The sequence below is a fragment of the Saccostrea echinata genome, unplaced genomic scaffold (assembly GCF_033153115.1).
Source record: "Saccostrea echinata isolate AGI-Se365-2 ecotype Australia unplaced genomic scaffold, CSIRO_AGI_Sech_v1 ptg000044l, whole genome shotgun sequence".
In the NCBI taxonomy this organism is placed as follows: Eukaryota; Metazoa; Mollusca; class Bivalvia; order Ostreida; family Ostreidae; genus Saccostrea; species Saccostrea echinata.
In genome coordinates, this window is record NW_026889793.1 from 175,413 (window position 1) to 191,430 (window position 16,018).

Here is a 16,018-nt window from a genome sequence, read left to right on the forward strand (position 1 = left end):
CCCCCCTCCCCGCCCTCCCGTAAAAGAATTTATGTAGGAATCACCTCGTCCGTCTGTCTGGCCGCCCATCATGCGGTCCGTCTGTCTGTCTGCCTGTCTGACTTGGTTTTCCGCATATTTCTCTAGGCGCTGCAGTGTTGATTTATAGGTATGTGACAAGATACAGACTTAGTTTTTTTTTTGGTTCCGCTTCGATAAATCATTGGCAGGGAAAGTGTAAAATTTGTCCAATCCCTAACTTTCTCACTGAAAAAAGTGGAAAGTTCATATTTCACACAAATATTACTTAATCCTGAAGGTGTGTCATGACTTTCGTTTTTTTTGAACCAAAGCTATTTTGGCAAGTTTAAGGTCAGTTTTAGAAAAATGCATTTTGGCACTTTAAAACTATGCAGATGGAGAGGAAGGGGGGGGGGGGTATGTAAAATTTTGTGTGCTTGCTCATAGTACCACTAGTTTCTGTTTGTTTGCTGAAAAAAAAAAACAACTTCATGTAATTATTCACACAATGTCAATGAAGATATGAACTTCTAAAATAAGGATTTGTAACTATTTTCTTATAATTTTTGACACGAAGGTTAAGGTATGTCAGTCGTGAAATTAGTTATTTCAATGATTTTTTGAAAAGTATATTTTAGATAAGTACTCATATAGCATGACTCAAAAACGCATAGAAAATGGGGGGTCAGTGTGCATCTTGCTGGACTACAGTACAATTAAGTTGACCTTTTTGGACTTAAATTGTAACTCTTTGGATAATCACTTTAATCTTTATCATATTTTATCAGATGTAATTATGGCAATAAATATAATTCTAATTTACGTAAAACAGTTTGAATAATATTTATCATTGAACAAATCATGCAAATTAATGCACATAAATTATTGTGTGACCTTTTTGCACTAAAAAGGTATCACATTGGGGTATAAAAAATCTAAATAGCCAATGAAATATTTTTTTTGTATCAAACTTTTAATAATTTAAGTGCTGGTTGGTAGGAAGTATCGTGCTGTTAAAAATAATAGAAGAAAAAGTTGGGGTCAGTGATGTAAATTTTGAGATATTGGTCATAATGTGCGATTTTCAGGCAAAAAAAAAAAAAAAAAAACGGTGTAAATTTTATCTTGACTTCGTTAATATATCTTCATTACTTGGCAAAATCTGTTGAGTGAATGTATAGAATTTGTTTTAAAAATATAAATTGAGACCAATATTTAATATTCCTAGCATATCATAACGGAAAATATTCTCTAAGTAAAAATATGTGGGGCTAAAATTCCAATATATTAAATTTAACATGAAGAATTTTCTTCTAAATATCCTTCCACCACAAGAAATAGTCCCTCATAAATCTTGCTTCTTTATGTATTTATGCAGTTTTTTAATTGAATGTTGAATAATTTGCATTGTTTAAACTAAATATGTTATAAAAATTGAATTGTAATAAATAGTTTTGAAGTAAAAGGATCTGACTGAACTTTTTTAAAAAGCTGACGAGTGACATACCTTAATTTTTTTTTTTTTTAGATGTCATTATCCAAAATGGATATTCCTCCCAGAGCCCAACACTTTTTAGAATGTGGCATTGAAGAATGCGAAAGAAACTGCGAGTTCTATTGCAACACTTGTCACCTTAGATTATGCAAACAATGCAAAAGTGAACATCTGAAAAATCCAAAAAAGAAAAACCATGAGGTGGTCCATTACCAGCAACGCAAAAGACAACTTCCTGTGAAGAAATGTGAGATCCACCCCACAAAGGATGTGGACATGTTCTGTGAAGAATGCCAAGTTCCAGTATGTTCCAAATGTGCCACACAGGGAGACCATCGGGGGCACATATTTACTGACCTGGAAACAATTTATGCAGAAAAATATGCAGTTTTCCAAGAAGAAATCTCCAAAATACATGAGTACTTTCTCCCTACATCACAAGATTTACAGAAAGAAATTAAAAAAGATTCCTCTGAAATCAAACACATCATGGACGATATCAGAACATCCATGAAGACTGAAGGTGAGACCCTGAAAAGGGTGGTAGACACAGTCGTGTCTGAGAACATGAACCAGCTAGACCAGATAGAGCATACATTGTTCGAAGATCTAAACACCCAAGACAAGACACTGGATGATTACATCACTTATCTTAATTATCTTATCAAAGAGCTCCACATATGCCTTTCGTCTACAGAACCCCAGAAATTATTGTCCGAGAAGAAGCCAAAGATCCGATCCATACCAGAGACAACAAAACCAGTCACACCAGGATTTACTGCTGGTCAATACAGCAAAAGTGATGTTGCCAAAATACTTGGTAAAATACATGTGCCCAGCACTAAAGCAGAAAAGAGAAAAATAATGTCCATTGAAAGTGTCTACAATACAGTAATGAAAGCTACACATAAACAGATGAAAGAAGACAGAAAGAAATCTGACAAGAAACAAACATTGTCTCTATCTGCCTCTGTCACCAAGGTCAGGGAGTACAATGTACCAGGTGTTGATAGTGTATTCCATATATCACTAGATCAATCAGACAGACTCTGGATCAGTGACGATTATGGTAATCTTGTCCAAACAGATCTACAGGGGAATGTGATACAGAAGATAAAAACCATTGGTGAAATAGAAGGATACCACACAGTGACACAGGACGGGGATCTGATCTTTACAGACAAAAACAAGAAAGTTATCAATAGAATAACACAGGATAATAATATCACTGAATTCATTAAAACTGGAGACTGGGTACCACTCAGCATACACTCCTCCCACATCAACGGGGACTTACTGGTGGGGATGGTGACTGATGGAGAGGCTAAAGTCACCAGGTACAACAAGTCAGGAAAAGAACTACAGAACATACAGAGGGATAACAAAGGACAGGAACTGTATAGAATACCACACTATATCACAGAAAACATCAATGGAGATATCTGTACATCAGACTGTTATAATGGAGTGGTGGTGGTGAATAAATCAGGACAACGCAGGTTCTCCTACACAGGTCAGGAGTCAGAGTTCTATCCCTGTGGAATCTGTACTGATGTCCTTGGCCATATCCTGGTGTGTGATACATACTGTGGACATAACGCTCTTCACCTCCTTGATCAGAACGGTCAGTTCTTGTCTCTATTACTCACACCACAACAAGGGGTAAACTTTCCCTATAGTGTGTGTGTGGATGATGAAAACAATCTCTGTGTGGGACAAGTAAGCAAGACACTGACAGTGTACAAGTATCTCCACTGATTCTTATTCTGTCATAAACATGTGTAAAGTGCTGGTACTGCTATTTATATAAATATAAAATGCTCCCAGACATCATCAGAAATGATTCATATTCCATCATTATATTACTGACTGTATATTTTTAATAATGTTGAGACAATCAAGTTAATGTGTTTAGTCATCATTATAGTTACTTTTTATCAAACTGTCACATGAAAATAAATTGTTTTGATTCATCAATTTACAATGATCATTTCATATTACTTTATTTTCCGGGTTCTGCATCTGTTTACGTAAAACCTATATCACATAAAAGTAATTTTTTATGGAATAACTAAGGATGTACAACGCCCCCCCCCCCCCCCCAAAAAAAAATTCTGTCGTTTAATGTTCGTTATTTTTGTACATTTCATACATGACTATATCTACTATGTGTATGCACATTTTTGACAACATCGTTATAGTCGTATTTGGACAGGAATTTCCAAAAGTTACATCCCTTTAGCTGTTCACGAGCAGAAGAAATTTTCAATCAACCAACTATAAAATCCTTGATTTTCATCAAAAACCTTGGGAAAGTCTGGCTGTCAAACTTCATCGACTAATTCGTTTGACCATTAAACACACAAATAAAGTAATTTTGTAGAAGTATATATCGACACAATTTTTTTTGAAGACCTTAAAGTGAAAAACTATGGTTCATCTTAGCCTTGAAAAATGCATATTTTTTAATTTTTAAATATTTTTTATGAAAAAACTTATCGTTTAATTTTGGAAAAAATACTTTGTTTATGTAGCTGGTTGCAAAAATAGTTTTCGTAATTTTTTGTAAATTTTTTAAACGACCCGTTTTGAATTTATAGCGGAAAATCACCCCCTCCGCCTTAGTCCCTATAAATCACGTTTCTCAAGCGTCTTTCAGACTTGGGATGCTATAATGATATGAATCTACAAATACACATAAAAAAATCAAAGTGGAAAATATCTTTTGCTTTAAAACTGGTATTTACATTTTATTTTAACAGAGTTTTCAAGGCGCATTTAAATGTAGATTTATAGGCAATTTTTTTTGCTACGCCCCCCCCCCCTTCCCCTTTCCTTTTCTTTTTTGCGACACAGACTATTCGAGCTTGATGAAACATCGGATATATTGCAGATGTATTTAGTCCATTGGATTCCTGAATTACTAATTTGTTAACTCGTGTATGCATATTGACTACTAATAAACTAATAAATATTGACTACTAGACTAGTATGTTTTGTAATTAAGAAAAACTTAGTTAGGATTTTATGCCCACGTGTCCGGTAACCGTATGTAGTCCTCATGTATGCATTCATATTTCACACCTGGATATGAAATTCAACGGTTATTGAAATTTACTTTTATTTAATGAATTTTAAATTTCTTTATTATTAAAAGTGAACCCACAATGGCGTATGTTCCACTCTGTGATATATAAAATGGAATATTTATATAGTTTCTTAATACATGTATTTTCAAACAATTACTTAAGGAGGGTGTGAGGATCCCCCCCCCCGATATTGTATGCATACTTCCGTTGCTTCTATAGATAAAATGAAAATTTCGTATTCGTCCATATTAACTTCAATGTATCTAACTTTAAAATTCTTTATTTAAAATGATCCATGTGTACAGTGATATAAGAGAAATACCGACATCTTACGAACGAACGTAACTCGCCCTAACTTCCCGTATCTCGGTCGCTTTCCCGGGACCAGTTATTGCACCTAGTTTAAAATTAATAAATCGGAAAAATTAAATATATGTGTATAATAGAACGGACAGTATTTTAATCACTTTGCAAATGATAATTTCTCCTGTCTAATTTTCTGTAATCACTTACAATGTAATTAAAAGCAGACAAATAGAAGAATATACGCCAAAATGCCTATGACGGGTTAGGAAACACATTTGTCAGCTGTTTGTCATGCGTCAGTGGTTATACGTATACATGTATATACTAGTGTGCGCTGTGTTCATTTGGGGAAAGTTACGTTTTTGTTGTAATGAATTATACAATGTAGCATTGTTTTCTAACGTTTCAGAAATCAACCATTAAAAATCACAAAAAAGTTGGCACTTCTCCGGAAAACGTAATATTTTTAAAGTGGTCGCGCGTAGATGTTTGTGTACTTGGAGAGGGAGAGGGGGTCGAAGCTCAACTAATCGAATCAAATGTCCATTTTCATTACATTTAAGTAAATATATGGAATACTACGATCCATATAGTACAATCCTTATAAAAGTGGAATGGGGCAATGCATGTATATGCAATAATTTTTTTCCCATATCATATCTAGTAAAAGAAAAAGTAACTTCATAAGGAAAGAAGGGTAGGTTTTTATTTATGTGGAATATCACTTCAAAGAAATAAACGAGCATTCATATGATAGACAGTGTCTTCTTGGATGATGTATTATGTTGCAATCTTCACTTAATTTATCTTTCGGCTGCCTTTCGTGATATATGTTATATCTGTATAGATATGTGGATTATAATTATATTATATTTTTTAAAAAGGGGGGGGGGGTCAGCCAGAGAAAAAAAATTCAACTTACCTGAAAAAACCTGACAAGCAAAACAAAAAAAATTCTTCTTTCGGTACCATTTTTTTTTCATACATTACTACATTAGCCTTATTTGACTGTACTGCAAGAAAGGGAGGGGGGAGGGGGGCAACAAGCCTTTCAATGAACATTTCGAACAGTAAAAAATAATGTGTGGAAAAGGTGGGGGTAGGCCCCTCTGATGCTACAAGCTGTGGGTAGTGTATATTTATTAAATTTTCTTTGTACTCAAGCTATGTACCATTATGTCATTGTTTGTTAAGCATGCATTATTCGTCAGAATATAAAATTACAAGATACACTGTATACGTGAAGGGTAACTTTGACCCCGCACTCAGAGTAATTTTGACCGAAGCTCTAATGTACAGAGAGAAAAAAAACTATAGTCGAAATTATAACTTGAGTCATCTCTAAGAAAAAAAAAACATAAATTGATTCGAGTATACTGACAAAAAGATACAGTACTGTAGTTCTCAAAATGTGAATAATTTGAAGATATCAAGTGCATGATGCTGATTCACTGAGTTGTCAAGGCATGCTTCAAATGTACCTGTGCACACAGGTAAATAAAAAGAACAGAAGAGTTTTCACTGATGTGTAGAAGTAGTTTCTACTGATATTTTTTTTCATTTTTTAAACAGTCATGAATTCTTTCTGGTAAAAGTAATATTGCTGCAGATTTATTTATTATTCACTAGACTTTGACCCGTGCGTGCACGGGTTGACATTGTTATGAATGCATCCATATGCATATCGGACATTTACAAAATAGATACATCAACACATTCATATTGTAAGGTATTTTTTAAATAAACAATGAATGTGAATATAATTCTGTTTTTTTTTTGTGTGTGTGTATGTGTTTTTTTTTTTTGGTGTTTGTTTTGTTTTGTTTTTGTCCTGTTTTTTTAAATTGTTGCGTAACGGCGTAGCGCAGAATGGGTTTGACCACCAGTTAGCTATAAATCAAGTCTTGAGTTCGAATCACGCTGGAGCTTACATAAATTTCACCCTTCCAAACAAATTTAATAAAAGAAATTATGGATGTTCATTGAAAATATGACAACAGCAAAGAGTTGAGCACACTGTTGATACATATCAAGCAAAATAATGAAAATGAAGAAATGTGCTAAGCTGGTATTTTTACACTATCAGTTAATAAAGTAAAGGTGTAAAAAAAATTGTAACAATTTTAACACTGCAGATCTCAACTTGTTCAAAATATGACCTCAACATAAAAGAGTTAAGCACGGCTAATACATATACATGTACTTTATATATACACAGGTAATAGACAGGTATATAATCTGTAAAAGACTGTTTTGATAAAAATTAATGTAATATCCTTGAATTAGTACATAGAAAAAGTAATAAAAAATGAAGCTTAATTGAGAAAAAATAAAAACAAATTGGTTATCTTCAAGTACCAATGATGTTTAAAATATATAAAACAAAAGACAGTATTCTTAAATTCCGATTTATCGGTATTAAAGGCCAAAAATTCGAGTCTATAATTTTTATATCGTAGTTATTATTGTAATTTTTGGCGGAAAAAGAATGCCTACTTCACTAAGATGTGATTCTAACTGGAGTTGTAACACCCCCCCCCCCTTCAGTTCCCCTAAAAAAAACATAAAAGAGGAGGGATAAAATAAATCGGGTAGTTACATTAATTGTGCTCCTACGATCATGAGCTTTTTGCCTCCGTTGAGATGGCCAGAGATATAAATAACATATAATAAATGTGTCTCCGAGATGGCGAATGATTACCCACGTGGCCACAATATCACATTTGTATGGATATAAACTCAGAAACGAACATAGGCGTCAGAAGCAAATTGAAAGTGGGGTGGCTATTTGAAAGTTGGGGGGGGGGGGGGGGGGCTAAACCAACGAAAAAAGGTAAGTCCCAATTTTCAATGCCTATATTATGTCTATCTTTGCAAAAAAAGGGGGGGGGGGCTAAGCCCCCTTAGCCTCCCCCCCCCCCGGTTCCGACCCCTATGACAAATACGTGTAAATTTTCATTGGAAATTTGCTATATATTCTGTTCATATATATAACTGATTTCTTATTAGAGAAATTATACAATAAGAAATATACATCTACTTAGTATTTACTTTTGTCTTCTCTGATTTGAACACACTCTCGACCAACGGCTCATACATTCGTGTATGAGAGAGAAACGAACGACAACTCTGCAAGGGAGATTGATTTGAACACCGTGATTTAGCGTGAATGTAATGCGCACGCGCAAGATTGTAAAATCCAAAAAATCCAGATGATTTCCGGAATTTTTTGAGGAATTTTCGTTGATTATTAATTAGCGAAGCTTAATTGAGAAAAAATAAAAACAAATTGGTAATCTTCAAGTACCAATGATGTTTAAAATATATCAAACAAAAGACAGTACTCCTCCGATTTATCGGTATTAAAGGCCAAAAATTTGAGGCTATTATTTTAATATAGTAGTATAGATTAGTCGAATTAGAAACATATAATTTTCGTTTTTAAAAGTGGAAGGGGTTGGGGGAGCCAGAGAAAAGAAGGGGAAAAAAAATCAACTTTCAAGAAAATATCTGACAAGCCAAAAAAAATAAAAAAACAAACAAAAAAAACAAAAAAACAAAAACAAAAAAAGGGGGTGGGGGTTTAAAGTCGAAAATCCTTTTTTCATGGGGGGGGGGGGGGTTCCAATTTTTTTGGGAACAAAATTTTCTTCATACATTATCATATAAAAATTGGGTCGGTAGATAGGTAATAAATTTTTTTCCAGAAAATTTCAACATTCTTATTGATGGAGAAAGAAAATTCGGGAGAAAATCTCTAGATAAATCAGCCATTCGCGAATTATTGCTTTTGCGCTTTGACGCCCTTCGGCCATTTCGCGATATTAAGTACTCGCGTAAAATAAGGAATCTACTTAATTAAGGTATGTCACTCGTGAAATTTGTTATATCAAGGATTTTTTGAGAAGTATATTTTGGATAAGTACTCATATAGTATGACTCAAAATCGCAGAGAAAATGGGGGGTCAGTGTGCATCTAACTGATCTACGGTACAATTAAGTTGACCTTTTTGCACTTAAATTGTAACTCTTTGGTTAATCACTTTAACCGTTATCATATTTTATCAGATGTAACCATGACAATAAACATAATCTTATTTTACGTAAAACAGTTTGAATAATATTTATCATTGAACAAATCATGCAAATTAATGCGCGTAAATTATTGTGTGACCTTTTTGCACTAAAAAGTCTCACATTTGGGGTATTAAAAATCTAAATAGGCAATAGAATATTTTCTTGTATCAAACTTTTTACGACTTAAGTGCTGATTGGTCAAAAGTATCGAGAAGTTTAAAATAATGAAAGAAAAAGTTGGGGTCAGTGATGTAAATTTTGAAATATTGGTCAAAATATGCGATTTTCTGGCAAAAAACTGTGTAAATTTTATCTCGATTTCCTTAATATATCTTCATTTCTTGGCAAAGTTTGTTGAGCGAAGGTGTAAATTTTGTTATAAAAATATAAATTGAGACCTATATTTACTATTCTAGGCATATCATAATGGAAAATATTCTCTGAGTAAAAGTATGTGAGGCTAAAGTTCCAAAATATTAAATTTAATAAATGTGTAGATTTGCAGAATTTTCTGCTAAATATCCTTCCACCACAAGAAATAGTCCCTTATAAATCTTGCTTCTTTATGAATTTTTGAGCATTTTTTTTAATTGAATGTTGAACATTTTACATTGTTTAATTTAAATATGTTATGAAGATTTAATTGTAATTAAAAGTTTTTAAGTAAGAGGTTCTGACTGAAATTTTCTAAAAGGCTGACGAGTGACATACCTTAAGAGACATAATTTGTTTAAAGAGACACTGTGACGGACAAACGGGAAAATTGACAGAAGTAAAATTTTTGCAAGACACATGCAAATTTTATTCAATTCTTGAAAGTATTACGTTTCAGAAAGTTACAGGTTTCAGAACCTAAAAAATCTACTTTTGAGGAGAAAAATACAAGTAAAAAAAATTTTAATTTGTCCCAACACGAAAAAGAAAAGTTAAAAGAAACATGATATTGACTCACTATGTAACTTTAAATGCACCTCTGGTGCATCAAAATTGGCACCGTATATGAATTACATGTACAAAGTTTAGCCAGTAGCATGAACAAAAAGGCCATTGTTTTATGTTGTTGTTTTTTTAACTCTCCCTCGCCCTCTTTTTCGTAAGACAGAATCTTTGACTTCATGCTTTAAAATGAGACATTTTTCATTTTTCTTTTACATGTGTATTTCCCTTTTCGTAACCCCTTTGCTCGTTTAAATGTCCATTGAAATGTATTGTAGCCGGTAGCGACTACGACAAGAAGTAGTTTTGAGGTATCCTGCGGGGATTTTATCTTTTGAAATCGCAATAACATTGAAGAATTTAATAACGCAAATGTGAATACAATGAACGATCCCCTTTTTTGGTTACGTTCGTTCGTAAGATGTCGGTATTTCTCTATATGGACATGCACGGATATGTCGAAACGAGTTTTTTGTTTTGTATTTTAACCTGTATATCTCGAATCATCGGGTTCCTTGAAGGTTTTCTTGGTTTCATCGAGTTTGGTTAACGAGGTTGGATTGTATGTAAAATAGGTTCCTCGAATATCTGATTCATACAAAATTGTTTAACATTATCCTGTTTTTTAAACTGCTATCAGAATGTCTTACATGCATATATTTGAACATTTGGAAATTCCAGGAGGTTCTAATTTTGCTCCAGTGGAGAGTTATTATACGGCGCCGTTGGATGGCCAGATGAAAAAAAAAATGTTCGGACGAATAATATATTTTTTCGGACAAATTAGAAATTCGTTCGGTCGAATTAGAAATTCGTTCGGACAAATAAGATATTTGTTCGGATAAAATAGAAATTCGTTCGGACGAATTGGAAATTACAAATTCACTAAGCTGCATGCATTATTTATGGCATGTGAATTATTTTTGTGGAGATACATTATTTGTACTTGTGGAATGTATCAGATGAAAAAAGGTCTTTGATGAGTTTTTAGTTTTCCTGTACGTATTAAGAAAACTTATATTAAACTCATCTTAAACTCACTAAGAAAAAAATGCGCTGAAATGAGGAAAAGGTGGAAGGAAACGACATCGAAAAGTGGAGGATTAATATATCGTGGCACAGCCATGAATAGTGTCAAACGGTTACATGTATGTCTACATACACTGCATGACAAGGTGTATTTTAAGCTTGCCCCATAGCTTTACAGAGCATAATTGTGATAGGGTGATTTATTTCATATATTAATTATTATATTTCAGGATTACATTAATTCAGTTAAATTGTCATATTTATTTCTTTACAGCATTTCATTTATTGAATAAATCCACATGGAATTATTTACATCAATCTGTGTTTATTGAGTTATTTATAGATGTATGACATCACAGTGGTCATTTAAACCCCTGTCCCTTTTCTATATATATTTTGTGTAGTGTCCAGGCCAACTTGGATTTCATTGGTTGGTTAGTTTCCCTCTCTTTTGGCTTTTACTTAGTTAATTACTTTTGTTGGAGATCTTGGTTTGACCAGACATATTGGCTTTTTGATATTATGATGACTTAATTATGACAATGACCAAGACAGGACAGAATATCACTGAATAGAGTACAGCTGTGTTCAGCTTTATATATATTTGGAGTTATGGCTCTATATCACATATAGGTATGATGTACATATATTTTGAATATTGTCTATATAATTATATTATTCTGGAAGAGTTCAGTATAATTTGATCTCATTGTTTTATCTATATATTCCAGTGTTTATACTTTGTACATATTATTGATTAAGAAAGATAACTCTTAATGTTTTATCTATGAGCATAATTAAAGGGAAATAACTCTTCATTTGACCGTGCTATCTGGCAAGTGATCTACATGTATGCTTTGTTATAAAATATTTATGATTGTTTATATATATTTCAGAGCTGTGATACTACTGATACTACTGATACTACTGATTATTCTGAGATTGAATATATTTATCCACAACGACAGTATGGTGTTTGTCATTATTTTCCTTTAAACGAACCCCATTTCATAATCATAGGCATTATACTCCCCCAACCCTTATTTAAGAGGTAGTTGGACAAAATATCTCTGAATTTCATTTGCAGCATTTCTAGATTTTATTAATAAGGTTTCACAGTATCAGTTCTAAGGTGTGATAGGCCGATGACTCACTATAGTCCGGGGACTTTCCGAAGCCCACTCACCAACACCTATTATGGGAAAATAAATAATGAATGAATGCCAGAATATTTTCAAGCAACCCCCCATTAGAAGATTTAGAGTTCAGAATTTCCCAAGTTTTGGTATAGGGGCTCTGTCCAGTAAGATTTCCAATAAAAGACGTGTTAGTTATCAAAATGTCACAGGTTTTACAGTTTTTTGCAACAATTTGAAACATTAGACATGGGATCGGAAAAGGAAACTTCAAATGTATCTCTAATAGAAACTTTACATTCTTTCAATTTTTTGTATGAACTATTGGTTTTATAACTTTTATACCAAAGAAGTTGGAAAATACCCCCCCCCCCCTTGAAATAGGATTGTTTGGTCAAGTAGATTTTCAGACGAGTTGATCTTTTTCTCTGGCTGTCCCCTCCCCTTCCAAAAACGATGCTACGCCACTGTCATCATAATTACTAATCCTGTTCATAAAGTTTGCGATTCGTTTTTTTAATTAATTTCATGATGAACTAAATATTTTGTATCGCCAATCCAATAATTAAATTAATAGAACTAAACAGTGTAAATAATATTAAAAAAAAATCATTCAATTTTTCCGAATGCTTGCATATATGTACATGTGCCTCAATTTTCTAAGATTCTAAAATAAACTTGAACATCAAATTTCAATTAGAAAATGCATAATTGCTGCTTTTACTCACGTTTCCTAAAAAAACCCATTTGAGATTCGATATTTTTTCCCTATATAATATGATTAACAACAATGATGATCTTTTAAAAAAAATAACATGGGCAAATGCACATAACTTCACAACCTCAGTTAATTTTGGTTTGCATTTTCAATTATGTAACTGCTAATTTTCAAAACCGGAGAAACGTACTACCTATAATCAATTTTAATTAAGATGGTTAGGTATTCTACGGTTACCAAAATTATCTATTGATTTAGTGTAAAAGGATTCTGCATTATGGGTTCATTGTAAACTTGTAAACAAATCCATCATATAAGTTAACACCAGGGTATACGATTATTTTCGATCAATATTCTCAGTATATATTAAGGAATGTTAGGTATTTAAATCGATACCTGTATTAATTTTCAACCAGAAAGTAAATTACAAATCTCGTTCAAATCTCACCTGGGTTCTCATCCTGACATTCCAAAGTCAGTCTGTCGACAAAAACATTTATAGCTCATTCAAAAAACTGTAAGTATAAAAAGAAATCGCTTTTTATGAAGTTTATTAATGCTGCAATGATATACAGATGTATCGGGATAAATGAAAATGCATACGATGTCACAATACATGTATCCCTTTACAATTTATCCTTCTTCGTATAGGAAATTGTATGGGAATCACCTCGTCCGTCTGTCTGGCCGCCCGTCTAGCGTTCCGTCTGTCTGTCTCAACTGGTTTTCCGCATTTTCCTTTAAACGCTTGCAAAGTTGATGTATTGGTATATGAGTAAACCTTGATGAGGTACAGATCAAATTTTCATTTCGTTCTGCTTCTGTAAATCAATTCCTAACTTTCTTGCTAAAAAAAGTGGAAAGTTAGTACTTCATACAAATACCACTTAAACCTGAGGTGTGTCATGACTTTTGTTTGTAAACCAAAGTTATTTTGGCAAATTTAAGGTCAGTTTTAGGAAAATGCATTTTGACACTTTAAAACAATGTGTAAAAGGAGAGGAAAGGGGGACTGTGATATTTTGTGTGCTTGCTCATAGTACGTCTAGTTTCTGCTTTTCATTTTCATTTATCCCGATACATCTGTAAATCATTGCATCATAATTCATATCAATCGTTTGCTGAAAAAACAGTTATCTATTTATTCACATATTGTCAATGAAAATTTGCACTTTTAAAAGAAGGATTTGTACCTATTTTCTTAATTTTTTTTTATACGAAGTTTTATCTTTTTAAGATGGCATTATCCAAAATGAACATTCCTTCCAGTGCCCAACACTTTTTAGAATGTGGCATTGAAGAATGCGAAAGAAACTGAGTTCTATTGCAACACTTGTCACCTTAGGTTATGCAAACAATGCAAAGTTGAACATCTAAAAAGTCCAAAAAAGAAAAACCATGAAGTGGTCCTTTACCAGCAACGCAAAAGACAACCTCCTGTAAAGAAGTGCGAGATCCACCCTAATAACTATGTGTACATGCTCTGTGAAGAATGCCAAGTTCCAGTGTGTTCCAAATGTGCCACTCAGGGAGACCATCGGGGCATATCTTTACTAATCAGGAAACTGTTGATGCAGAAAAATATGCAGTCTTTCAAGAAGAAATTACCAAAATTCATAAGTATTTTCTTCCTACATCACAAGATTTACAGAAAGAAATTAAAAAAAGATTCATCAGAAATCAAACTCATTATGGACAACATCAGAACATCCATGAAAACTGAATGTGAGTCTTTGAAAAGTCTGGTGGACACAGTCGTTTCTGAAAACATGAAGCAGCTAGACCAGATAGAGCATTCACTGTTAGAAGATATAAACACCCAAGACAGGACATTGGATGTTTACATCACTTATCTTAATAACCTTGTCAAAGAGCTCGACAGATGTCTATCTTCTACAGAACACCAGAAATTACTGTCTGAGAAGAGGCCAAAGATCCCATTCATACCAGAAACAACAAAACCAACCACTCCAGAATTTACTGCTGGTCAATACAGCAAAAATGATGTCACCAAATTACTTGGTAAAATACAAATCCCTAACACAAAGGCAGAGAAGAGAGAAATAAGGCCCATTGAAAGTGGCTACAATATAACAATGAAACCTATACTTTGGCAGATGAAAGAAGACAGAAAGAAATCGGATGTGAAACAAACATTGTCTCTATCGGCCTCTGTCACCAAGGTCAGGGAGTTCAATGTACCAGGTGTTGATAGTGTATTCCATATATCACTAGATCAATCAGACAGACTCTGGATCAATGACGAGTATGATAATCTTGTCCAAACATATTTACAGGGGAATGTGATACAGAAGATAAAAACCAGTGGTGGATCTGAAGGTTACCACACAGTCACACAGGGCGGGGATCTGATCTTTACAGACAAAGACAAGAAAGTCATCAATAGGATAAGACAGGATAATAATATCACTAAATTCATTAAAACTGGAGACTGGACACCTTTCAGCATACACTCCTCCCACATCATCGGGGACTTACTGGTGGGGATGATGAGGGGTAGAGAGAGTAAACTCACCAAGTACAACAAGACAGGAAAAAACTACAGAACATACAGAGGGATATCAAAGGACAGGGATTGTATAGTTTACCACACTACATCACAAAAAAATCAATGGAGATATCTGTACATCAGACTATAATAAAGAGGCAGTAGTGGTGGTAAATAAATCAGGACAACACAGGTTCTCCTACACGGGTCAGGAGTCAGGGTTCCGTCCCTTTGGAATCTGTACTGATGTCTTTGGTCACATCCTGTTGTGTGATATATACAGTGACGTTCACCTCCTTGATCAGGACGGTCAGTTCTTGTCTCTATTACTCACAGGACAACAAGAGATATGCAGTCCCCGTAGTGTTTGTGTAGATGATGAGAACAATCTCTATGTAGGGCGAGGTCACACCAACACACTGACAGTGTACAAGTATCTCCAGTGATTCTTATTCTGTCATAAAAATGTGTCAAGTGCTGGTAATGCAATTTATATAAATATGAAATGCTCTTAGACATCATCAGAAATGATTCATATTCTATCATTTTAACACTGATTGTATATTGTTATTAATCTTAAGACAATCAAGTTAATGTGTCTTCATTGTAGTTACTTTTTTTAACCAAATTGTCAGATGAAAAGGAATTGTTTGGAATCATTGATTTACAACGACCATTTCATATTATTATATTTTCCCGGTTCTGCATCTGTGTACATAAATA

The 16,018-nt window shown here is 33.6% G+C and overlaps 1 pseudogene; it reads left to right on the forward strand.

Moving 5' to 3' along the window:
* Window positions 1-1,528: 1,528 nt before the first annotated feature.
* On the forward strand, window positions 1,529-15,694 carry LOC133201415 (uncharacterized; annotated as a pseudogene).
* The last annotated feature ends 324 nt before the right edge of the window (window positions 15,695-16,018 follow it).